Source organism: Chinchilla lanigera, unplaced genomic scaffold, assembly GCF_000276665.1.
Source record: "Chinchilla lanigera isolate Chin_1 unplaced genomic scaffold, ChiLan1.0 scaffold00028, whole genome shotgun sequence".
NCBI classification, from domain to species: Eukaryota; Metazoa; Chordata; class Mammalia; order Rodentia; family Chinchillidae; genus Chinchilla; species Chinchilla lanigera.
This window is the reverse complement of record NW_004955429.1, coordinates 19,725,163-19,748,033: the sequence shown is the minus strand read 5'-3', so window position 1 is coordinate 19,748,033 and position 22,871 is coordinate 19,725,163. Positions and strand designations below refer to the sequence as shown.

At 43.9% G+C, this 22,871-nt stretch overlaps 1 long non-coding RNA gene across 3 annotated transcripts in view; it reads left to right on the top strand.

Annotated features, from left to right (window-relative positions):
- The first annotated feature begins 30 nt into the window (after positions 1–30).
- Positions 31–22,871, top strand: part of LOC102009203 — a 34,126-nt gene continuing 11,285 nt past the window's right edge. For 2 of the 3 annotated variants that reach the window (XR_261367.2, XR_261366.2), the window contains exons 1-4: positions 31–419; positions 517–654; positions 748–1,399; positions 17,477–17,597. This is a non-coding gene — a long non-coding RNA (uncharacterized LOC102009203). Of the gene's footprint in view, positions 420–516; positions 655–747; positions 2,164–17,476; positions 17,598–22,871 lie in introns of those variants that run through there. The other variant, XR_001234525.1, reaches the window with a different exon arrangement.

Here is a 22,871-nt window from a genome sequence, read left to right as displayed (position 1 = left end):
GCCACGCCCCTTGCTCGGCCACGCCCCCGCCCGGGAGCTGCGCCCGGACCCAGAACAGATCCGGGTCTGCAGCCTGCTCCGCGGCGGCGTTAGCTGGGTTGGGCTGGCTTTGAGGACGCGCGAAAGAGGACAGGCGATGTGTGCGGGCAGAGACTGAGCGTCTGCGGACAGGGAAAACAGAGGAGGCAGCGGGAATCGGAGGAGAAAGACAAGGATTTGTTCAGATTGAGATGCGCTACGAGGGGCTGGGGCTTTAGCTCATTGGCACAGCGCCTGCCTGGCAAGTGTAAGGTCGTGAGTTCGATTCCCAGTACGGAAAAAAACAAAACAAAACAAAAAAAAATAGCACGAGATTCGCTACGAGCCGGGGCTCCAAACCCAGGGGCCTGGGAGGGTCCTCCTGTTCCTCTCCATCCGAGGTAACTGGACGGTGTGGGTGTGCAAGGAAGACAGTGTGTTTTACCCTTTTAGAAAATATTCTCTCTGATTTTCCTTTTCTCGGCTGTCTTACCCCAGGCTGCTTCTCTGGTCGGACTAAAGGCTGTAAGATCACCGGTGACCTGGATCGCAGCAGGATCCTAAACAGCGCCGCCGCAGAGGCGCGGTGAGAGCGGGTGTATTCCAGATCAAGAGCTTTTTAATTGTCTTGGCAACGTAAGTCTGGGGGTTTATTTGTTGGGAAGCTTTTTTGATTAAAAGCTTGGGTGGCGTTCAAGAGTTCTTGTAAGCCGATTATTTATTCCGCAGGTATGCATCATGCACGCGATGCCCTGGGCCGCAGCCTCGCGGCCTGACCACCCGTCCCCTGGTCCCGGAAGCCTGCCTCAGCAGGCACCATCTGCACGGCAGTTAGGGAGAAGCCCGGCCCGCCCCAGGAAGCAGAGCTGTGTGAACTTCGGCCACACGGTTGCCTGCGGTTCTTCCTTCCTGCCTGTTTTGCGGTGTATTGCTGTTCTTGACAACGGCTCCGCAAGTCACCGGCCGAAACTGGGTCCAGCCTAGGTTCGCCCCTCCCGCCAGCATCATCCTCCTAAGTTCTGCACACGGGGCATGATGCCCAGACAGTGCCCTGCCTCGCTCACCTGCACTACCTCGGGGGCCTGTGGGTGCTGATATCCTGCGACATCCTGGTCTTTTGCTCCTATGTGATTACCCAGTGAACTTTCCGAGTGCAAACTTTTCAGCTTCTTCCATTACTAAAACCCGTTTAAAGAGGGCCCCATACCTACTACATGGTCAAGTCCCCAAAGTGCAGCAGCCTGCTCTGAGAACAACTTTGAGAAAGAGCGCTTGGGAGGGCTCTTTCTACATCCTCCAGGCACCGGGGCTTGGAGGATGCTCAGCCGTGCGCTGTATCTGCCAGTGGTACCGCTCCGTGATCGTACAGACTGGGTGAAAGGTGAGTGGGTCACACCTATGCTCTTCCGAATGCTTCTGCCGCCACCCTGCACCTTCCACCTCCCTCCCGATGGACTGCTCTCTGAAAAGCCTTTCCTGGCCTGCTCTAACTGAACGGTCTTTTTTGGCCCTCCACACCCAGCTCAGTATTCTGATTATTGCACTGTACTGTAAATGTCTTTCCCTGTACAGATATACATCCTTGAGCTTAATGTGACATCCGGGATGTTGAAGTGTTATGGATTAAACCGTATTCCATCCACAGCTTATATATTGAAGCCCTGGCCCTCAGTGTGCTTGTGTTTGGAGATAGGGCCTACATAGGAAAATGATTAAGGTGAAATGAACTCAGAAGGTTGGGCTTTAATCCAGTAGAATTGGTGACATCATAAACACTTGATCTCCCTTCCTTCCGCCTTTGCGCCTCTCTCTTTCTCTCGCTGTCTCTACACACACACACACACACACACACACACACACACACACACCAGGAGCCGCGTGAAGACACAGCAAAAAGACAACCATGTATAACCCAGAAAGACAGGCCTTGTCAGAAACCATCCTTGCTTGCATCTTGACCTTGAATGTCCAACCTCCAGAACTGTTATGAAGCAAAGATTCAAAAGAAAAAGTTTAAAAAGAAAAAGTTAAGTTTCCCCAAACTGCCCCTTCCCTACTGTTGTTGTTCTTCCTTCTAATACAGATGAAAGTGACTTTTTAAAAAAGTGACTCGGCCCCTGTCAATAAAGTTCTGTAACCACCTGCTCTCATAACATCCTGTTTTTACAAAACCTGTGCCACTGGGCACACTTGACAAACTGCCTTTGTTCTACTTGCCCAAGTGATACTGGGCCAACCCCCTCGGCAGCATGTATAAAGCTAGAGCCCTTCCTTTGTTTGGTGCTCAGCCCGTTTAGACACAAGTCCCCTGGGCCAGATGTACATCTGATAAATCCTCCTGAACCTCCTGTGCTCTCTCCAGACTCTTCAATTCTACAGTTATTACAGAACAAAATGTCTTGCGTAAACTGCACAGTCTGTAGTATTCTGCTATGAGAGTTCAGCCAGATGAGAGGTACACTTTGGATTCTAGACCCAATAAAGCACTAAACTAACGCCAGCCCAATTTGTGCCCCCAGAAGAGCCTGGTGACACTTTTGTGATGCCAGGCAAATGGGCACAGTGTCTGGGTGTGATCAGTGGCCACACAGAAAGAGGACTGTAAACCATACGGTTCATTCCATAGTCTGAGATACAAATGCTTAAAAACTCAGTCATTAACCTACCTCCACAGGAAGTACAACCTACCTCCACAGGAAGTACAACCTACCTCCACACGAAGTACCGAAAACAAATAAATGGAGAGCAAATATTTACTTTGAATTCCACAATTCAAATCTTTATTAAAAGATGACAGACCAACACTACTGTTTTAGGCTGAGTATTTCACATTCCTAGGGAATTTTAGGGGAACTTTGACCAAGTATCCAATTTAACTGGGGCCCCTAAGCCCAGTGTTGTTGAACCTCGGAAATAAGAACTGTATAGTTTGAACTATGGTGGTACTTTTCTATTCCCGACCCTAGCCACGGCGCCTAAAAGATACCAGGTGCATGACTGGTGTTTGTTGAATGAATAAACCTGGTATTTCAGGGACTTCCTAGGGTGACACCAAACTCTGAGCCTGAGCCTGAGCCTGAGCCTATAGATATCACATTCTGCATGTGGAGAGGACTCTAGGAAAGGTCAGGGACACCAGTAGCTTCAGAACATGGAGGTTCGAACTTACATTCTTATCCCTGGGCTGACTCAGTTTACCAGGAGGCATGGACAGCCTCGACTGACTTGTTTTCTCCAAATAAAATACACACACACCAAAAAAATACTCTTCTGAATGGTTTCTTAGTGTCACGGCTTGTACCAGCGTGTCCTCCTAAAGCACTCATAGCTGGAGCTTTTGGGAGTCACCTCGGGTGTGTTTAGCATAGATCTGGGTGTGGATAATGAAAACCCCGCTCTGGGTACTGATGGCACCGCCCCAAAGGCTTATATCCTGAATGAGATAAAACGGAAAGGTGGGCTCACTGCTTGCTGCCTCCTGCCTGTCATGCCATAGACTATTTCTCCTCTGTGATGCCCCTCTGCCGTGCCACCCTACCTAGGACCAGCTGATACGGACCGAAACCTCTACAAACCGTAAGCCAAATAAACCTTCCTCCTTTAACTTGTGGGTATCCTTGTATTTTGTCCCACCAGTGAGAAAAGTAACTAAGACACCGAGTCACTTATTCCATATTCTCTAATCTCACATTACTGGAAAACAACATGTAATAATTTTATATCTTAAGGAGGTTCTCCTCTATAAGTTTACCCATGTACTCAGCTTTAACTGCACCCTTTTGTTAGGACATCTGGGAACCTTTTAAGTCCACTCCTAAGCAAAATCAAAGAAAAAAGGAAATGAGCATTTGGGAACATAAAGTAGAGCAAAGCAAGTCAATTTTGAATAATATATTGCTTTTTCCTTATTTTTATTTTATTATCCTTATTTTGCATGCCTCTGCTGGGGATAGAACCCAGGCCTCACACATGTTACAGCACCACTAAGCTATAATTCCAGCCTAACAAGGTAGCTTTAAACACAACCATATCAATAACTACATGGAATGCTGATGGACAGCTGTATTAAAACACAAATGAAATGCAAAGATTATCAAACTGGACAAAAGAACTAGGCTCCACTAAATGCTAGCTACAAAAACTATGTCACGTATTTGAAAGACAGAAATAAACATCATCTCAACAGCCTGCCCTTAAAATGAATATTTGGAGGTCTCTTGATTTCTACATTTTTATCAAAAATAATTTTCTGAAGAATCACAAATGTCTTGGCAATTCTGTTGCAATTTTCAAAATCCTATGCTATTCTATCTAGAATCTCAAATCTCACACAGAAGGAGTACAGGTCATACAAAAAATAAAAATTAGCAAAATTGGAAAAATAGGAAATTAAATACATGAGACTCTTCTTATATCCATAATACAGTATTAATAAAACACTTGTAGAAGCTAAGTTTGAGAATCACATTAAAATACTAACGAATTTATAATTAGTGTTCATAATTACTGTTATTGATAACTTTCCTATACACAGCAAGATTAGACAACCTTATACACTGTAATTAATGTGCAATTTTCTAAAGGATGTGGGGATTTGTCTTCTATGTTAATCATTTTCCCTCTGCATAATCTTGAGATTGTTACTTTGTGCCCTACCCATCATTCAAAGGAATTCCAAAGAGATGACCAAATTCCACCATGCCCTCCAGGAGTGAAATTCATTTTCACATATGTACTATTTTCCTTCTTAAATTTTGCACTATGTGTTGAGCATTTACATAGATAATAATCCACTCAGAAAGAAAAAAAAAAAATTTTTTTTTTTTTTGGTACTAGGAATCAAACTCAGGACCTTACGTTTGCCAGGCGGGCACTTATGCTGCTGAGCTATATCCCTGGCCCAAAATTTTTGTTTCAGAGTCATGCTCTTTAATGTCTACATCATCTGTTTAGAGGGTAGGGCAGCACCTCACCATGCAGAGACTTAAAACAAGCTAGGACGATTTGCTTGCCAAGCTGAGGGTTGGCAGTACGGACCAGGCTCCGCTGACCACCACAATCCTGCGTAGGGTGGTGTCAGCTCAGCTCTCTTGTGCATCTCAGTCATTTGCGAGGTTGACCAGGGACTGGCTTGTCCTAGGGAGGGGATGATGAAAGCCCTTGAGGTGACCCAAGCTGTCCGCTGAAGCACCTCAGATGCCCTCCCTCAGGGCCTCTCTGCAGCCATGTCCAAGTAGACAAAGGGGGAAGCAGTAAGGCATCTCAAGCATCAAGGTCATTCTGCTGCATTTATTGTTTAAAACTGGCACCAGGACAGCCCGAATACAAGGCCTGGGGAACTGGACCCGCCACTTGACTTTAGAAGCAATAGTCATATTGCAAAGGAACCTAAATCCCTAGCTAGGAAGAATCACTGTGGCCATCCTTGCAAACAACCCCTCCGTGAGTCAGATGCAGAGCTGCACCGCAGAGAGTGACAGGTGCTACAGTCTCAAGGGAAATCTTTCTGACCATAAACAAGCCAAAAGTCCTTGGCCGTTGGACATGAAACCCACAAGAAGAGATTTGATAGGCTGGTATTGGCTTCATATCCTGAATAAATAGGTCACAGTAGATACTTAGTTTCTACTCCTTAAAATTTAAAGTAAGAATGAAAAACATTGGGCAAGTAGAAAACCAAGGCTTCAGGACACTGCAGTGGTTAAAGTGGACAGAATACTGGGTAGCTGTCGCTGTATAGCAATATAGCAAAGACTTGGTGGTTTAGCACAATGTCATAGTCTAGACCTAAAATGTCCCCCCAAAGTCTCATATGTTCAGAAGTGGGGCTTTCAGAAAGTGACTGAATTATGAGGTGCAGTACTCATCAATGGCTTACTTCATTGATGACGTCAGAGACAAAATGTGCGGTTAGGCGGTAGGGCCCAGCTGGAGGAGGCGGGCCCAGCTGGAGGAGGCGGGCCTCCAGACAGTATAGCTCTGGCTCTGGCTCTTCCCTTCCTCTTTGCTTCTGGCTACCATGAGGTCAGCAGCCTCCTCCTGTCATGACCCTCCGCGGTGATATTTCTGCCTCGAAGCCAGCCAACCATGGACGGAAACCTCTGAAACAGGGTCAAATTTAAGCCCCTGTTCCTGCTGCGGGGGACAGGTACTTTCCCATCAACAGGAAAGCTGACTGACACAGACAACACTCACATGTATTAGCTCACCCAGCTGGATACTTGGCTGAAGGCCCCCCAAACCAAAGGCAAGATCTTGGGCAGACTTGTGGTTCACTCCAAAGGAGCCTAAGGTCCTTTTCTAAGCTCACTCCTATAGTTGGCAGAATTCAGCTTCCGGTGGTTGTAAGACTGAGGTACCTGTTTCCTTGGCAGCAGTCCAGTAGGATCTACTGTCAGCTCCTGAGGACTGTCCCGGTCTCTCACCACACGGCCCTCTCTGTCTCCAAGTCATAAGTGGCTCACTAAATCTTACCAGCTTCCGCCTCAGCTTCTAGGCCCTCGTTCCTGTGAGAAGTTGGGCCCGTGTGGATCGTCTCCCTATCTCAGTCAACTGATTTTGAGACCGTCCTTATATCCACAAAACCCCGTCACAGTACTATGGATCTAGCTCTAGTGTGTCCTCCATAAGTTCATGTGCTGGAAGGCTGGACCCTGCTGTGACCATGGAGGTTATGGACCATTAAGAAGAGGACCCTATGGAGAGATCCTTAGGCCATTGGAGCAATGTCCTCAGAGCGGCAGCGGCATCTGGCCCTATGATCTCTCTCACTGTTGGGATGCCATCTGCCATTATGCCCTGACCAGAGGCCAAACCATGGGGCCACCTGATCTTGCACTTTCATCCAAAAAAGTTGTAAGCTAAATAAGCCTCTTTTCTTAGTAAAGTTAGTCTGCCTCAAATAGTTCATGAGAGTAGCACAGAACTAATAATTGGACCAAGGTACATGCCTCCCTCAGGCCAGAAATCTTGGAAGCTGTCTTAGAATTCTTCCCACAATCACTAATATGGATGCATGGATGGAAGGATGGATGGATGTGCAGACAGACACTCTTTGGGACAGAAGTCAAAGACTGTGAGACAGGTGGAAAGCGAAGGCATCAGTGACCTCAGCAATTACTTAGGTAAACCAGAAGGACCAAGACTGAGAAAGAAGTCTTACTAGGTAATACCGCTGTGCAGTGGATCTTTACTGCAACCTGATGACCTGAATACTGAAAAAGTAGGGAAAGAAAAACAAAGTTAAGAACATGGTGCCCTCATTTTACCATTTAAATGGCATGGTAATTTTAATATACTAGTACAGTATTTCCCTTACTTTGCTTAAGTAACTGGCACAGTTGTTGCATAAGATTAACCCAACGTCCTTTAACCCTGGAAGACAATGCTTCCCATGAAGAGATCGATACATCTTATTTGTGGAGAGCTTTTATGAGAAGATATATGACTTTTCATGCAAATATAGCGTGAAATGTACTTTAGTAGTACTTGGAAGGCATGAAAATGTTATACTCCAATCTGAAGCAATGTGCTACAAGCCAAAAGATAAACTATTATATTAAAATAACCTCTTTATATGAGCATCTGTGAGAAAGGGAGTTGAAACATTTCATTAAATATTCTAACAGCACCAGTAATAAAAATGAATGTTCTCTTCTATTGTAGTTCCCCACTAGAAAGCATTTTGGAAGCTCCATAGCAGAGCTGTATCTCATAATGAAACTGAACACTTTGTCATTTCTCGAGAGTCAAATAATTAATTTCCAGACATCTAATACATGTGTTTTCTGAAACGCTTAATTTAGTTTTTACACAATACTTCTTCCTTATTGTTCAGAATTATAAAATCAAAGGGGGTCTATAAAATGGCTGCTCTGATTTGTAATTAAACACCACAAAGAAGGAAGAGAGACAGCTGTTAGTATATAAACAACCACTGAACAATGCCAAGACCCAAGCTTTACATCTTTCCTTTACGTGAACCCAAAAGCAGAGAAAAGGATTTCCTGAGAGTCTTCCTGTGTGTTAAAAACTAAAAGCTCTAAGAGGCAAGAGAGGGGAACTGCTCAACACTCACCCTGTCAAAAGCATCGAGATAGCTTAAGAGTAAACATGAAGGAATAAACAGACCATCTCAGATTTAAACACGATAAAGCCCATTCACTTGAGATGGCTCTTCTGAAATACAAATGTCCCACTTACTGAGAATGCCCTACACTTTGCTCCAACTTTCTCTTTCTTCTTTCTGATATTCACCCTAGATAAACACCTCCCACCAGTGGAAAGCATCCCTTGGAAAGCTTGGATCAGAAATCACAAGTTCAATGCCATTATATACTGTGTATTCGTCTTCCTTTTATTCAGTGTAATGAAATAAGTTCATGGAGTGGTGGAATAAGGAAAGGCTTCCTGGCCAAGGCTGCGCTCCCAAACAGCTTGGTGACTTTAGGCGAGATGTTTAATTCCTGGTAGACTTTCGTTTCCTCTGGACTTGATGCCGAATGACTATAACAGTACAAGCGTGTGTGTGTATGTGTGTGTGCGCGCGCATGTGTGTCTGTGTTGCTCATATGTATTAAAAGTCAGGCACTAGTAGCTGTGCCACCAGACTTGGCAAGAAAAGGAAGCCGTCTGGTCCACCCTAAGTGTACAAGTCCAAACTGCAGCTCTGAGGAATCTTGCCAGAGGTTTGCTTATTAACCCTCCTTAGAGAAGTGTGCTACCTACGCACCTGAACAGCTAATGATTACCAGACCTTTAAAACTGCTTGGCAGTGATAACATTCTTCTGTTTGTTCCAACAAGTTAAACATGAACTAAAACTCTAAGTGTAACGTTAGCTGGGCCACGTTAAGAGCAACACAAGGTTGAACTTTATAAATCAAAAGACGGGACAAATGGTAAGGACAAAGTCCTCCTTGGGGGCTGCAAGCACATGTCAGAGATGTCCTGCAGTTCTCCCCAGTCACCCCTCAGGCCCTAGCCCCAGCCCAGAGTGCTGGGGACAACCTGCCCTCCCCAGACCCCAGCCTGCCCTGCCACCTCCTTTTTCTAAGTCGACAGCTGAAACAGTGCAGAACACTGGGCTCTGACGGGCACCTGTTCCTCTCAGCTTATTTCTCTTTGCAGCAACTGTTGGAACCATCTGCTATCCTCTGCAGCATTTCACGTACAACTTATAAGGACAACAGAAAGAAAGAACTGCAGCCATATAATAGCTACTATCTCAGTCTGTGAGACAGAGAAAACTGGCAAATCTCTGTCCAAGTTGAGAGATACAGAGAAACAGAGAGACAAAGCCACATAGAGAGGGAAGAAGTAAAAAGTATTAGGAATAAAAATGAGGCATAGGTACAGGTACTCAAAATCTAAAAGGAAAACAAGGAAATACTATGGACAACTTTGTTTGGAAATTAAGATGAAACAGAAAAGTACAGCTTCCTGCACATGACTCAGGCTGAAATAGGAAATGCAGGGAATCCCACAGACTTTCAGTATATTGGACTGGCAATTTAATTCTTCTCACAGAGCAGGAGAAACCTAATGCTGTTGAAATTGGTCTTAGGAAAAGAATACTCCTGATAATTCTTAGTTTGGTGGGAGATCTTAATCTTGTAGGAGATAGTTTATCAGTGTGACTAGTTAAAAGCAGAACTTCTCTTTTCTCTGGTAACTGCTCTTGTCCCTCCGCCCCCTTATCAAGAAAACCCCTGATGGCCTCTTCTCCACACAAAGATCAGCCCGATCTCCACCTCCTCCCTCAGGCCCCACATCTACCCAGGTGACTGAGCCAACCCACTGCCTTCTGTACCGTGTCTCTCAAACCCGCTTTCCCCTCTGTTGTGGCTGTGTCTAGACATCCCCCAAAGCCTCATGTGGTCATAGGTGGAGCTTTCTGGAGGTGGCTGGATGTAGGGTGTGTGGTGCTGGGATGAAGGATGTGATGCTGGGATTGATTCATGACGTGATGCTGGGATTATGGCTGTGAGTGTTACCCACCCTAAGAACAGGTAGTCTAGATGGTACATAAAGGACAGAAAGAGGGCTGCTCCAGTTGCTTGCAGCTGCTGCTTGTCTTCTGCTGCCTCCCGCTCACTCTGCAGTGCTCCTCTGCCATGCCACTCTGCCTTGGAGCTAGCCAGCTAGTGAAACCTCTACAAACTACGAGCCAAAATAAACCCCTCCTCCTCTAACTTTAGGATTTGGGTACTTTGTCTCAGCAACGAGAAAAGTAACTAAGACATCCTCCATCTACTGAATCCCACCTGACCCTCACATACACCTCCCAGCTTCCCAACCCAGTGTATCGCCGCCACTCCTGTTTCCTTCTGCCTGTTGGGCAGGGTCCTCTGTAAAGCAGGCTGCCTCCACAAGGCTAGTCCAGCAAAATGAATTATGCTACATTTCCTACCTTAAAGGTTTACTTTTAGTGAAACGCAAAGGTCCTTCTTCCTTTAAGAAATGGCTTTTCTTTCTTGAACAGCAGTTGTCCTGAAAAACAAATGCTAGTACTTCTCTAATTCAGTGTTTTTGTGAAAAGGCATGAACTAGATTTGAAAAAGGACCAAATCAGTTAAAAAGCACGGCATCAGCCAGATGTGGTGGCGCACACTTGTAATCCTAGCTCTCTGGGAGGCTGTGGCAGAAAGATCACAAGTTTGAGTCTAACCTCGGCATCTTAGCAAAACTCAGTCTATCAATAAATTAAATAAATAAGTGGCTGGGGATGTCATTCACCTCTGGGTTCAATCTCCAGTACTGCAAACAGAACAAACAAATGTGGTATCTATATTCAAGAAACTAATGAATTTTATTATGTGGTCTATATTTTACTTCTTTTGTTTTTCTTTTTCTTTTTCCTTTTCTTTTTTTGGGGTATGTGGCTTGAGACAGGATCTCAGTGTGTAGTTTAGGCAGGCCCTGAACTCACTATGTAGCCCAGGCTGGAACTCAAAGCAATCCTTCTGCCTCAGCCTCCTGAGTGCTAGGATTTTAGGTGAGCACCACCATGCCCAACCCTATTTTTATTTTTTTTGCTTTTTTTTTGCCCTAATTATCTTGTAAATCTTGAAGGAAGGCAAGAGCCAATGTCTAAATCACCTTAGCATAATGAGAAGTATGTGATAGAAACTAGATTGATATTTCTATTTATTGAATTACACTGAAAGTCAGTGTGACCGGGACAGGGGCCTGACTTAGCAGTGCGTCCCGTGCTTAGCATGAGCAAGGCCCTCGATTCAATTCCCAATGCCAAACAAAACAAAGAAATCAGTATGATGGAATTACTCAGCACAACATTATTGCATCACTTTCCAGTTATACGAACTACTAATAAAAAAGTGATGGTTTATCTTTTCAAACATTTTATAACAATTATTTCAATGCTTTCTAAAAGATGTTACATATTTTTCTGTTGGCATTAAATAAAGGTCCTTAAAAACAGAGTTTTAGAGATCATTTCAATCTGTTTGTGGATGACAGGACCGTTTCAGAGCCGAACTTTGTACATATTGCACATCGGCTGGCATGACTATTCTCAGGACTCGCACATATTAGGGGAAGCAGCTGACCAGCCATTCTGTAGAGCTGTTGGACACTTGTGCCTTGGAAATACGACAGCAAGTGAAAAGACCAGAGACATGGTTGTGACTGAGATCCCCACTCTCCCCAGTGCTCTCCCGGACACAGGGAGTAAGCCCAGGAGACTGTTAATGAGGGAGAAAATGAATATGCATGAGCTGGACTCCCACCAAGAAGCTGATAAAGGTGCTGCTCCATTGCCTAGGTTGACCTGGTATTGAAGAGTGGGTAGACCCGGCAGGCAGACTGTTGACAGGACTGTGGCTGACTTCCTTCCAGACATGCTGGTGAACACAAAACCTTCCTGAACAGGAGCAGCAATAATGAATGCTACACTTGTGTCTCTTATAGTAATTAAAGGGGGGGAGGGGGCAAATGAAAAATAAGAATAAGGTGGACCGAGGGTGGGTGAGAGCAGGAGAATGAAGGAAGAGGAGAGGGAAAAAAGAAGGGTGGAATGGAGGGAGGGAGGGAGAGAGACAGAGAGTGAGTGAGAGAGAGAGAGAGAGAGACAGAAAGAAAGAAAGAAAGAAAGAAAGAAAGAAAGAAAGAAAGAGAGAGAGAAAGAGAGAAAAAGAAAAAGAGAGGAAGGAGAAGAAAGAAGACAGACAAGACGTAGCTTCAGACAAGACCAGAGTAGGAGTGAAGAAAAGGAAGTAAAGAGAGAGGCTGGGGAGGAAAAGGAAATAGGCAGGGAGGAGGACTTGGGATATTTTAAGACTTTCTTCTGGAAGGTCAGGCCCTGGTCTTACTGTGAATTAAAGTCTACGGAAACAAGCCTTCCTGTTGAGGCGATGCTTGCCTTGCTAGCCTGTCCAGAGTGTATGCAGAGTGGCAGCCTGCACCTGAGACTGGGGCCGTAACTGCTTTGAATCCCTGGAGAAAATGAGTCTCTCAAACCTGAAACAGGAAGTGAGGGAGGGCTCTGGTCTTGCTCAGGAGGAGTTAAGCTATTCAGGAGACACTGCCTAAAAAACGAATGACAACAAATCTCAGCAGTATGAATTGAACATGATTTAACCTAAAACTGTACATCTTATCCCTTGAAGCTTACCATACCACAGTTTCACAAACGATGACTTCTCAGGACTGAGGAAACGTGGAAGTGGTGATCTACATTAGATCTCACATGAAAGTAGAGCTATAAGTTCAGAGCCCAAAGTGATACAAATAAGAGCTAGCTGTCCTCTGGGAAGGCAGAACATATCCCTGTCTAGGAAAGAGCTGTGGAGACAAAACAGAGAAATCAGGGAAAGACTCGGGTAGAAAGCAGGGAAATAGCCCAGGCAGGCCCAGGAGGGATGCTCCTTGTAATGATTAGATGACCATTCCCCGGAAGCACAGCCCCTGGTCCTTTTAGAGATTTCCTTCATTTTTCCCAGACCTTTACTAATTTCAGTTCACCCAAATATATCCATGCAATCTTTGCAGATGCTTTATTTCCTTCAGTTAGAAGAGTTTGCACACAGATTGCTTACAGTGAATCTTGGTTTGCATTCATTCTTGGAATGGCAAAGAATATTGGGTCTTATTTTTTTGAAAGTATTTTGGTTGTCAAATTGTAAAATATAAGAGTTCTGGTGAAAGTCAGTTTTCTTGAGGTATAGTTAATGTACAATAAAACAATATTTCTAGTGTAGTTCTATGAACGCTGACAAGTATTTACAGTTGTTCACCCACTACCACAATGATGATAATGAACAGTTCACCCTAACAAAGCGGGCTCATGGTCCTTTGTGGTTGACCTTCTCGAAATTACTTTCTTCCCCACTCCCACAGCTCCAGAAATACTCCCTTCATTTCTGTTCCATGTGTCCAGAATATTGAATAAATGGCTTCCTACAATCACCTGTCTTTTTGGTATGACTTCTTTCATTTGACATAATGCTTCTGAGGTCCATCTACCATCCTGGACGCTTCAGCACTACCACGTAGGTTCCCTCGAATGGATGTACCACAGTGTATCCACCTGCAATTTGAGCTCCTTCCAGGTTGGGGTGAATACAAAGAAAACTGCTATGAACATCTCATACAGAGCTGAGAATGTTGTTCTCGGAGCTGTGTTTCCATTTCTCTCTGATCAGACTGCTGAGCTGTATGGTGCTGTGGACTGAATTCGGTCCTCTACTTCCCTCAGAGATGCATATCCTCATTCCCAGACCCCAGAAGGTGATCTTCTTTGGAAACAAAGTCCTTGCAGATGTAATGAATTAAGGTGAGGTCATGCTGGGGTTAGGAGGACCCTTACTCTGCTGTGCATGGGTTCCTTACAAAAAGAGGAGAAAGGACACTGAGACTGAAACACAGCAGAATGTGGTCTTGTGAGGGTGGACAGAGAGACTGGAGTAATGCACTTGGAAGAAGGACACCCAGGGTTGCCAGGAAACAGCAGAAGCTTGAAGGTGCAAGGAAGGACTCTCCCCCGTATGACAGAGGCAGTGTGGCCCTGCTCACACCTTGATTTGGCTGCACTGCTAGCCACTGGACAAGTGAGGCAGATTTCTGTTGTTTTAAGACAGTCAGTTATGTGATAATTTGGTGCAGCATCCGATGAAAATAATACTATAGTCAGCGTATATTTTGCTTGATAGGTTGCTGGGAGCTGCTAAACTGTCTTCCAAATGCTTGTGTGCACGCTCCCCGCTGCCCCAGCAGTGCCTGGGAGATCCCGGCAGCACTAGGTATCTCACACTGTTCTCACTTGAGCCGTTTTCATAGATGCGTGTGGTTTTCATTTCCATTCCCCAATGGCCCATGATGTGGAGCATCTTTCCAAGTGCTTATTTGCACCCACAGATCTTCTATAAAATGAAGTGTCTGTGCAAGTCTTTATCGATTGTTTCATTGCATATTTTCTTCATTAATGAGTTGTAAGAATTCGTTTATCAGGTGTGTGCTTTGCAAGATTTTCTACGCATTTGTGACTTTTCTATGTTCTTAGTGCCCTCTGAAGAAGAAAACACTTTAAGTGTCAAGTCATCTTTACCCATGGTTTATGTTTTTGTGTTCTAGCTAACAAACCTTTTCCCAAGCCAGCATCCCAAATATTTTCTCTTAAGCTTTCTTATAGAAGTTTTAGAGTATTTGCTTTCATGTTTAAATAGATGATCTATTTCAAGTTAATATTTGTCGATGGTACTAGACAAGACTTGAGGATTTTTTTGCATATAGACATTCAATTGTTACAGATCCATTTGTTGAAATTATAATGTTTTATGCATTGATTTTCTTGGTGCCTTTGAAAATCAGTTGATTATGCAAGTGTGTGTCTATTTCTGCACTTTCTGTTCTGTCCCATGTGTTTAGATATCTAGCCTTTCATCAGTACTACATTATTTTTCTTTGCCCTGCTTATTATAAGTCTTTAAATCAGATCAAATGAGTCATCCCAATTTGCTGTTTTTCAAAAATATTTTGGTTGTGCTGAGTTCTTTACTTTTTACATACGTTTTAGAATAACATGTTGATTTTTTTCCCAGAATATTTGTTGGACTTTAACTGAGACTTAATTAAATCTATAGATCAACATGGAGAGAACTTACATTCTAACAATATTTAGTCTTCTGATATATAAACATGGTGTACCTTTCCACGCCCTCTCTGTCTCCCCAAACCCAGTCTTTCACTCTTTTGGCATAGAAGCCTTACACGTGTTTTGTTGAATTTATTCTTAACTATTTTTTAGGTTTGATGCCACTGTAAATGAGACTTACAAAAATTTCAATTTCTAGTTATTTGATGCTAGTGTATAAAAGTGCAATTGATTCCTATAGACTGGCCTTGCTTGTTTTGTCAGAGCTTAAATGCATGCATTAGTTCTACTAGCTTTCTCTGATAATCTTCTGGGATTTTCTTGTAGACCATCATGACATTTTCAATAAAGACAGCTTTGCCAGACAGAAGAGTGACCTTAGGCTCCATACTTAGATGCTTTGAAAGCACACATTAAACTGCCACTCATATGACATGGATGCATTTTACAGTTCTGTGAAACTGTGCTCTTTTTATTCATCTTCTGTATGGGTAATGCCTACTGCAGACCACGTGGTCTAAAATTGTGAATGTTCAAGTTATAATGCTCCCTTTGGATGAAATATTTCCTCCTGTGGTTCACTTTTCACAATGTATACAAAATAGAACGTTTTGTAGTTAGACATAAGGCAAATACCACAGGGCAAGGGACAATTAGAGCAAGACAGATGTTTAAAGCATTAAGACTGAGGAACTAAAGAATATAAAGGACAGAAAGGAAGTTAATGCTTGCTTTACTTAGGCTGCAACTCTATTAAAGAAAACAGAATGCTTGGCCTTGGGATCTCCTGAAGGTTCTCAGACTAGAGGCACCTGTTGACTGAGGGTGTTTAAGAGAAGACAAGCAAAAACTATGTTTGAATTTGAAGGGTTCAAGCCGGGCATGATGTCACATGCCTGTAATCCCAGCACTCAGGAGGCTGAGGCAGGAGGATTGCCACAAGTTTGCGGCCAGCCCAGGCTACATAGTGAGTTAAAGCCAGCCTGAACTGCATAACGAGATCCTGACTAAAAAAAAAAAAAAAAAGAAGGAAGGATTCTTTGAGGCTTTCTCTGCCCCTGTGGGGTGGTACCAGCCCTGCTCCACGGTTTGCATATTAGCTGCTAGAAACCACATACAACACATGGACAGCAAAAAAAAAGGGAGGAGGAACAATTCTTCAGGATGAAAAAGACCTACAAAAACACCTTGCAATTAAGAGAAGATGTGCAGAGACAATGAACACTAACAACTCAAGCTGTGCTGGGTTCCTCAGATCTCTTCTCTTGAAACGAATCTCAGAACACTTCTTAGATGACAAATAAACGACCCTCTTATGCCACAAATACTTTCCATCATCTTTCTGCAGAATAAGACATCAGTTTTCACCTTTGTTTTTCCATCCACAAGTTGAATAAAAACCTGCCTTGCAACATTCATTCAGCAAACATTTTTTGCATCCACATTGGGCCCAGGCAGAGTTTTAGGATCTAAGGATACAAAGGTGAAAAATGTGGTGACTGTCCTCACCACGCTCAGGACCCAGGGAGAAGACAGTGGAGGGAACAACCAGTGAGGATGTAATGAAATGCTGTGAGGGCAGAGACTCAGGGACAGCCAGGAAGGATTCCTCCCCCCACACCGGAGGGGAGTCAGAGAAAGCCTCCTGGTGGGATTCTGCACAGTATGAGCAGAGCACAGAACACAGCAGGATGTTCAAGAATGCCAGAAACCACTGCGCCACAGTGTTAGTTCAGGCACATGGTTGTTATGGTTTGCATCTGGATGTCCCCGCAAAGCCTCACGCACTCACAGTGGGGCTTTTCAGAGCTGGTTGGATCTAGCCCGTGTGATGCTGGGATTAAGAGTGTGTGGCACTAAACTAGTCCACTGATTGGCTTAGCATAGTTCTGTATGTGGATAACGGAAACACCACCCTGGGTGTGGGAGACACCAATCAATTGGCTTATGGCCTGGATAGACTATAAAGGGACAGAGGAAAGGTGGGTTTGCTGCTGCTGCTGCTTGCTACTTCCTGCTTGCTTTGCCATGTTCTGTTTCTCCTCTGTGATGCCCCTCTGCCCCGTTGACCTGTTTGGAGCCAGCCGGCTATGAACCGAAACCTCTGCAAACTGTGAGCCAAGTAAGTCCTTCCTCCTTTAAGTGTCCAATATATTGTCTCTGCAATGAGAAAAGTAACTAAGACAGTGGTCAGTTAGTCATGTATAAACGTGATGTCTGTCTTAAACACATAACCCTGTTTCAACTTGTCTTGGGTATTTCTTTCCCAGCCAATTTGATCAAAGGCTCAGGGTTTTCTTTTAAACATAAGCCTTCTAATTGGAGTTCCCTGTTTTCTTTCCTGCAGAGAGCACAAACAACTGTACAACTGCCAGTGCACTTCTTTAAAGAAGAGCACGAACGTGGAGAGAATTGCAAAGCAACCCAAGTCAAGAATCCTTCCTGCCTTACACTTATTTATCAGTCAGGTAAGTTCTCCTGCCCACACCTATTTGACAGTAATTTATCTTAAGCAGCTCACCTTCACTCTTCTCCAAGGATTTGAATTGTTTTCATAATCACAGTGACCTTTCTTGTGGCACTCACATTTGGTTGGCTTAATGTTTGACTATATGATGTATTTAAACAGTAAGTACAACTGATGTCAAGTTGGAAGAACCCCACCTTGTTCTTAGCAAGCAAGATAGGCAGTAGGAGCAGAAGCCTAAGAAGAGCCCCGCAGTAGTGAGACAGAAGGTTGTGGGACTCACCCTATGTGTTCCACAGAGGACCTGAGAGTGCAGCTCCTCCTGGCAGTGACTCAGGGGAGAGCTGTCCAAGGAACATCTCTTCCAGAAAGGGCACAGACATTCAGGGGAGAGTGACTATGCAGGTGTGGAAATGGGCTCCAAGAAGCACAAATATATGGAGGGGAAGGGTGTTTTGCTCTTGAATTTTTAGTGATCAAGATGTGTAAACTCAAGTTAAATATCCCACAGCCAGTCTTGTTTTTATTTTTTTATTTTTATTTATTTATTTTGGGGGGGTACTAGGAATCGAACTCAAGACCTTGCGCTTGCCAGACAGGAGCTTGTGCCGCTGAGCTATACCCCTAGCCCCAGTCTTGTTTTAAAAGGCATATAGAACAGTCAATTTACCTAATACATAACAAAATTATCACACTCAAATTCATGCTTCTCAACACTAACACTAAGTATTGCTGTATTGCCACTGGGACTGAACTCAGGACCTTGACATTGAGCTACATTACCAAACCCTTTTTGTATTTTTTGTTTTCAAGGTCTCACTAAGTTGCTAAAATGCTCCAAATTTTAACCCATGACCGTCATGGGTTAAAATTTGGAGATCCTCTTGCCTCAGCCTCCTGGAGCGCTGGGATTATAGGCATGCATCACAATGCCTGTCAACACCACTCTTTTAATGAACTTGCCAGCAACAGTGATAAAGCATTCTTCTGAATAATGGAGCATTGTAAAATATCGACTTTTCACATCAACAACCATGGATGGTACTGACTCTCAGACAGTTCCCAGCAAACATAAAACAAAATGAAGGCAGGTGAGGGGACCTGGAGCCTAAAGCAGAAAACACATGGAGGACCACTAGAAGAACCACTAGAAGACTACTCTGAAAGCCACTAGGAACTTTGAAAGAGATCTATTATTAACGCAAGCAATGTCGTGGCATAATAAGAATAAATAAAACCGTGAAACCCATGTGAAGATAAGAAAGTGTGGAATCTGTCCTGAGGTTGATTGAGAAGCCTGGAGATGGTATGGCGGGGCCAACTCCCCCTGGACCAAGGTTCTTTCTGTCTTGTTTGCTCTCAGAGCCAAAGAACTGGGGTCAACCCCCAGGGAGTTCTAATCTTCCTAAGCAGTGTGCTGCATTTGGGTGTGGCAGTCCTCGGCCACTTCAGGACAAATGTGGTAAAATGAGCAGCTGGTCAATGTGGGTGTAAAAAGCAGAAATGAGTGGAATTGTTAACTCAGTAATGTAGAGCTCTGATAGAAGCACGTACATCACAAAGTTTACACATCCTGATCACTAAAAATTCAAGAGCAAAACACACTTGTACGCTTGCTCATCTGTTAACCCAGACGCAGGATGATAATTCTGTTGCTCAGAATTGCGTGCATGCATGTGTGTGTGTGTATGTGTGTGTGTGTGTGCGTGTGTGTGCGTATGTGTGAGTATCCCTTCCGGATCTGCCAGTTTTCCACCTTGGCACTACATCTCCACCCTGTCTCAGGGTCGGCCTGGAGTTCTTCTCCTTTGACTCTAAAGTAAAGCCTCATCTAGTCTCACGTGCCTCCCCAGGACTGGAGCTGAGCTTGGCTCCCGCTTTGCAATGACTTCATTTCAGAACTGCTCCAGCCAGGGCCTGACCGTCACGGGTATGACTGCGCTGGCAGCTCTGCAGGGAGCTCAGAAGAGCAGGGAACAGGAGGGAGCAGTCCTGCTTTGCAGCTGTGACACCATGCGCCAGAACAGGCATTAGTGTCGCGTGCAGGAGAAACGGGCAGAAGGGACAGAAAGGATTTGCCTCGTATTAGAACCAAGCTACATTTTACAATCCAGATCAGATTTCTTGGTCTCTTTTACGATGAAATTCTAGTAGGTTCAGAATCTACAGCTATTGCCTAGAAGGAAAAAAGTGGTACAGAGGAATAACTGAATTGAATAAATATTCAGGAGGGCTTTAGCCCACACCCAATCAGTTTCACACGGCAGCCAGAACCATCTAACCCTGCATGCAGCTGCTCATGGACAAATGAACGGCTGATTTCAACAGGGCTGCTGAGTAATCAAGGCTTAAAAAGGAGAAGTCCTAATGGAATCTGATCTCCTGCCTATATCATTAGAAAACATGCAGCTGGACATCAAAGCAAAGCGTAGCTTCCTCCCTCATTAGGGACAAAGGGATGCCCGGAGCACTGGGTCCGCCCCCCCCAAGGTGCACTTGGGACTCTTTTAGGACAGTGATTGTTTTGAAGCTGGCAAAGCAGAAGAGAGGAGAAAGGTCACCTACTGTTACGCTGATGATTTTATTTATTTTGTCCAGGGCTGGCCATTACTGGTCACTGCCGGCCACTGCCAGCCCCTGGGTGGCCACAGATTTACACAAGTCTCCCTTCATGTCACATGAAGGAACGGAGATCCCGCTCCCTCTTCTGTTTTCAATATACAATTCACTAGACAAACAATGGAAACAATGCTGTTTTGTTTGAACGGCAGCGCAGAGTTTTCAATTGTACTCCGCAGTTGTCGAGGAGCTAGAATCTCGGGATCCTCCTCCGTGATTTGGTCTTTCATTTGGGGATCTTGGCTATCGTGGAACCTGACTTTCACGGAGACTGCGGCGTTTGAGATGGATTGTTTCATAGATTTAGGTGTCTCATTCAGCTCGGTTCCCTTAGGTCTTCATGTATCTCACCAAAATTCTTCAGGCTGTGCATAAAAAGAGTCACGGAGCACACTTTCAGTGGCTTCTGAATTAGCATGTGATCCATGCTTACACAGTCTGTTTGTACCTCACTCCATCCGTTGGCCATCGGTTATAAATCCTCACACACCGTCCAGGCTTTCTTCTGTGCAAGTTGCCTGCACTCTTTGTTCTCATCAACCTCTCTGCCCTCTACCCCCCAGGATGCTCCTAGTTAGATACAAGCGTAGCCTGAACGTGCACTTCAGACAAGATATTTACAAGGCAGGCACACTGGTGCGCCTGTTTCCTTCCAGGCACCAATTACCATCTAGGCAATTTAGGTAAATTGCCACTGCTTAATTACCAGAGTGTAAGTTGTAGTTAAATGATTAAAGATCAAACTTTCCTAAATGAATGTTATTAATTCTGAAAGTATTGCCACTCACTTCTGCCAAAACAAACCTTTATCACAGTCCTAGTTTTCAGGCGCCCATCTATGTAATAGCATATTTAGACTTTTGCTATTACGGTAACTTTAGAAATTGACCATCCAGATTCACAGGAGCGAGGGGGGACGCCCAGAGTCCAAAAGATGCCGTGCAAGTATCAGTTAGAATAGCATCTCTTCCAGACGGAAAGAATGTGAACAGACTTCAATAGATTAAATTCGATTAGGGAATAGAGCAAAGAAAGCAATGCGAATTAGAGTTTGGAGAGAAGTTTGTAGGATGTCGTTTGCACTGATCAGAGGTCACAGTTGAGACTGATTACAAAGAATGAGCATGAATGGAGGGAACCTAGAATTTAGGATCCTGACGTGGAGTCCACAGCTGGTATAAGCTGCTGTTAGAGGAAGGAGGATTGGCACAGCATGCTTTTGATAAGAATAATGATGCTAGCGGTCAGCATCTCTTCATTTCATACTCAGGCCAGTCTCGGCACTTCATGTGCAAGTGGGTCTCTGAGGAGGAACCCGGTGTACCGGGAATGGAGCCTGTGCTTCCTTGGAAGAGGATCCCCCAATTTCTTGGAAGAGAAATACAAGGAAAGTGGAACGTTGTAGTTGCTTCCATAACGCACATGCACATTTAAACCCAAGTAGACTTAGAACCAAGTCTAAATATGATTAACTACTGAGAGTCATTATATTAATATTTTTTACAAGAACAGTGAATAATTTGTGTCTTACATTTTAAATACTTGTATTACCTAAAATAATTTGGCATGGTTAATAGATTTAGATTCATGCTTTCAAGCTGAAGTGATAAAACTAAATTTATGAACAGTATTGAAAAACTGGAGAATTTAAGATTATATAAATGCATATATTATATTATACATGTTAGCTTTCTATTACAAGTCTTGGGAAGAATTTGGTGTGACTTAGGATGTAAACAATCAAATATGTAAAATTTATAAATATAAATGCAATAGAAAATGCTTAAAGGAGTTTAAGTATGTAAGTGGAACCAAATATTAATTAAGGACATAAAAGTAATTTTTTAAACGTGTTAGCATTATGTAAATATAACATGGTTTATAAACTTAAGGGAAATCATGCTTTTTAAATTTGCTCTTTAAAAAGCTTTTAGGCTGGGCATAGCGGTGCATGCCAGTAATCCCAGCACTTGAGAGGCTGAGGCAGGAGGATCATTGCGAGTTCGAGGCCAGCCTCGGCTACAAAGTGAGCTCAAGGCCAACCTGAGCTGCATAGCGAGACCTTGCCTCAAAAAGACAAAAAAATAAAAAAAATAAAAAGCTTTTAATATTAAAATGTAGGTAAGTCACCAAAGTCTAATCTTTCCATCAGAGAGTCATGAAATGTATCTCTCCACCTTGAGGTTACAGTGAACCAGCAATCTGCATCACGGTAAAACTCTGAAGGAGTTTGATCTCCTGCAGGGAACAGTGCAGAGGAAGGGATTTCCTTCACTGAAGGATTTCCTGTGTTCCATTCTCAAGCTCAGGGCAATAACCCAGACTTTCCAGAAAATATGTGAAATATATTTTTCTGACGCACTTTAACAGTTTGTCCTAGAACAGTGGTGGTGAACCTATGGTACATGTGTTATTGTGTTTTGCTATTAAGACAAAAGATGTTAATGTAGAGTTGTTGCTTTTTTTTTTTTTTCTCTAAACTAAAACATCAGTATTCAGGTTTAATTGCAGCTTTGGTGCTTTGCGATAAATAGGTGGGTTTGGGGTCACAGCTTGGCAGGCTCCGAAAGGTTCACCATCACTGGACTACAGGAAGACCTTTCTGCCCTCTACAGAATGTTAGGACTTGGCTGTGAATTCACTATGCCCTGACTCC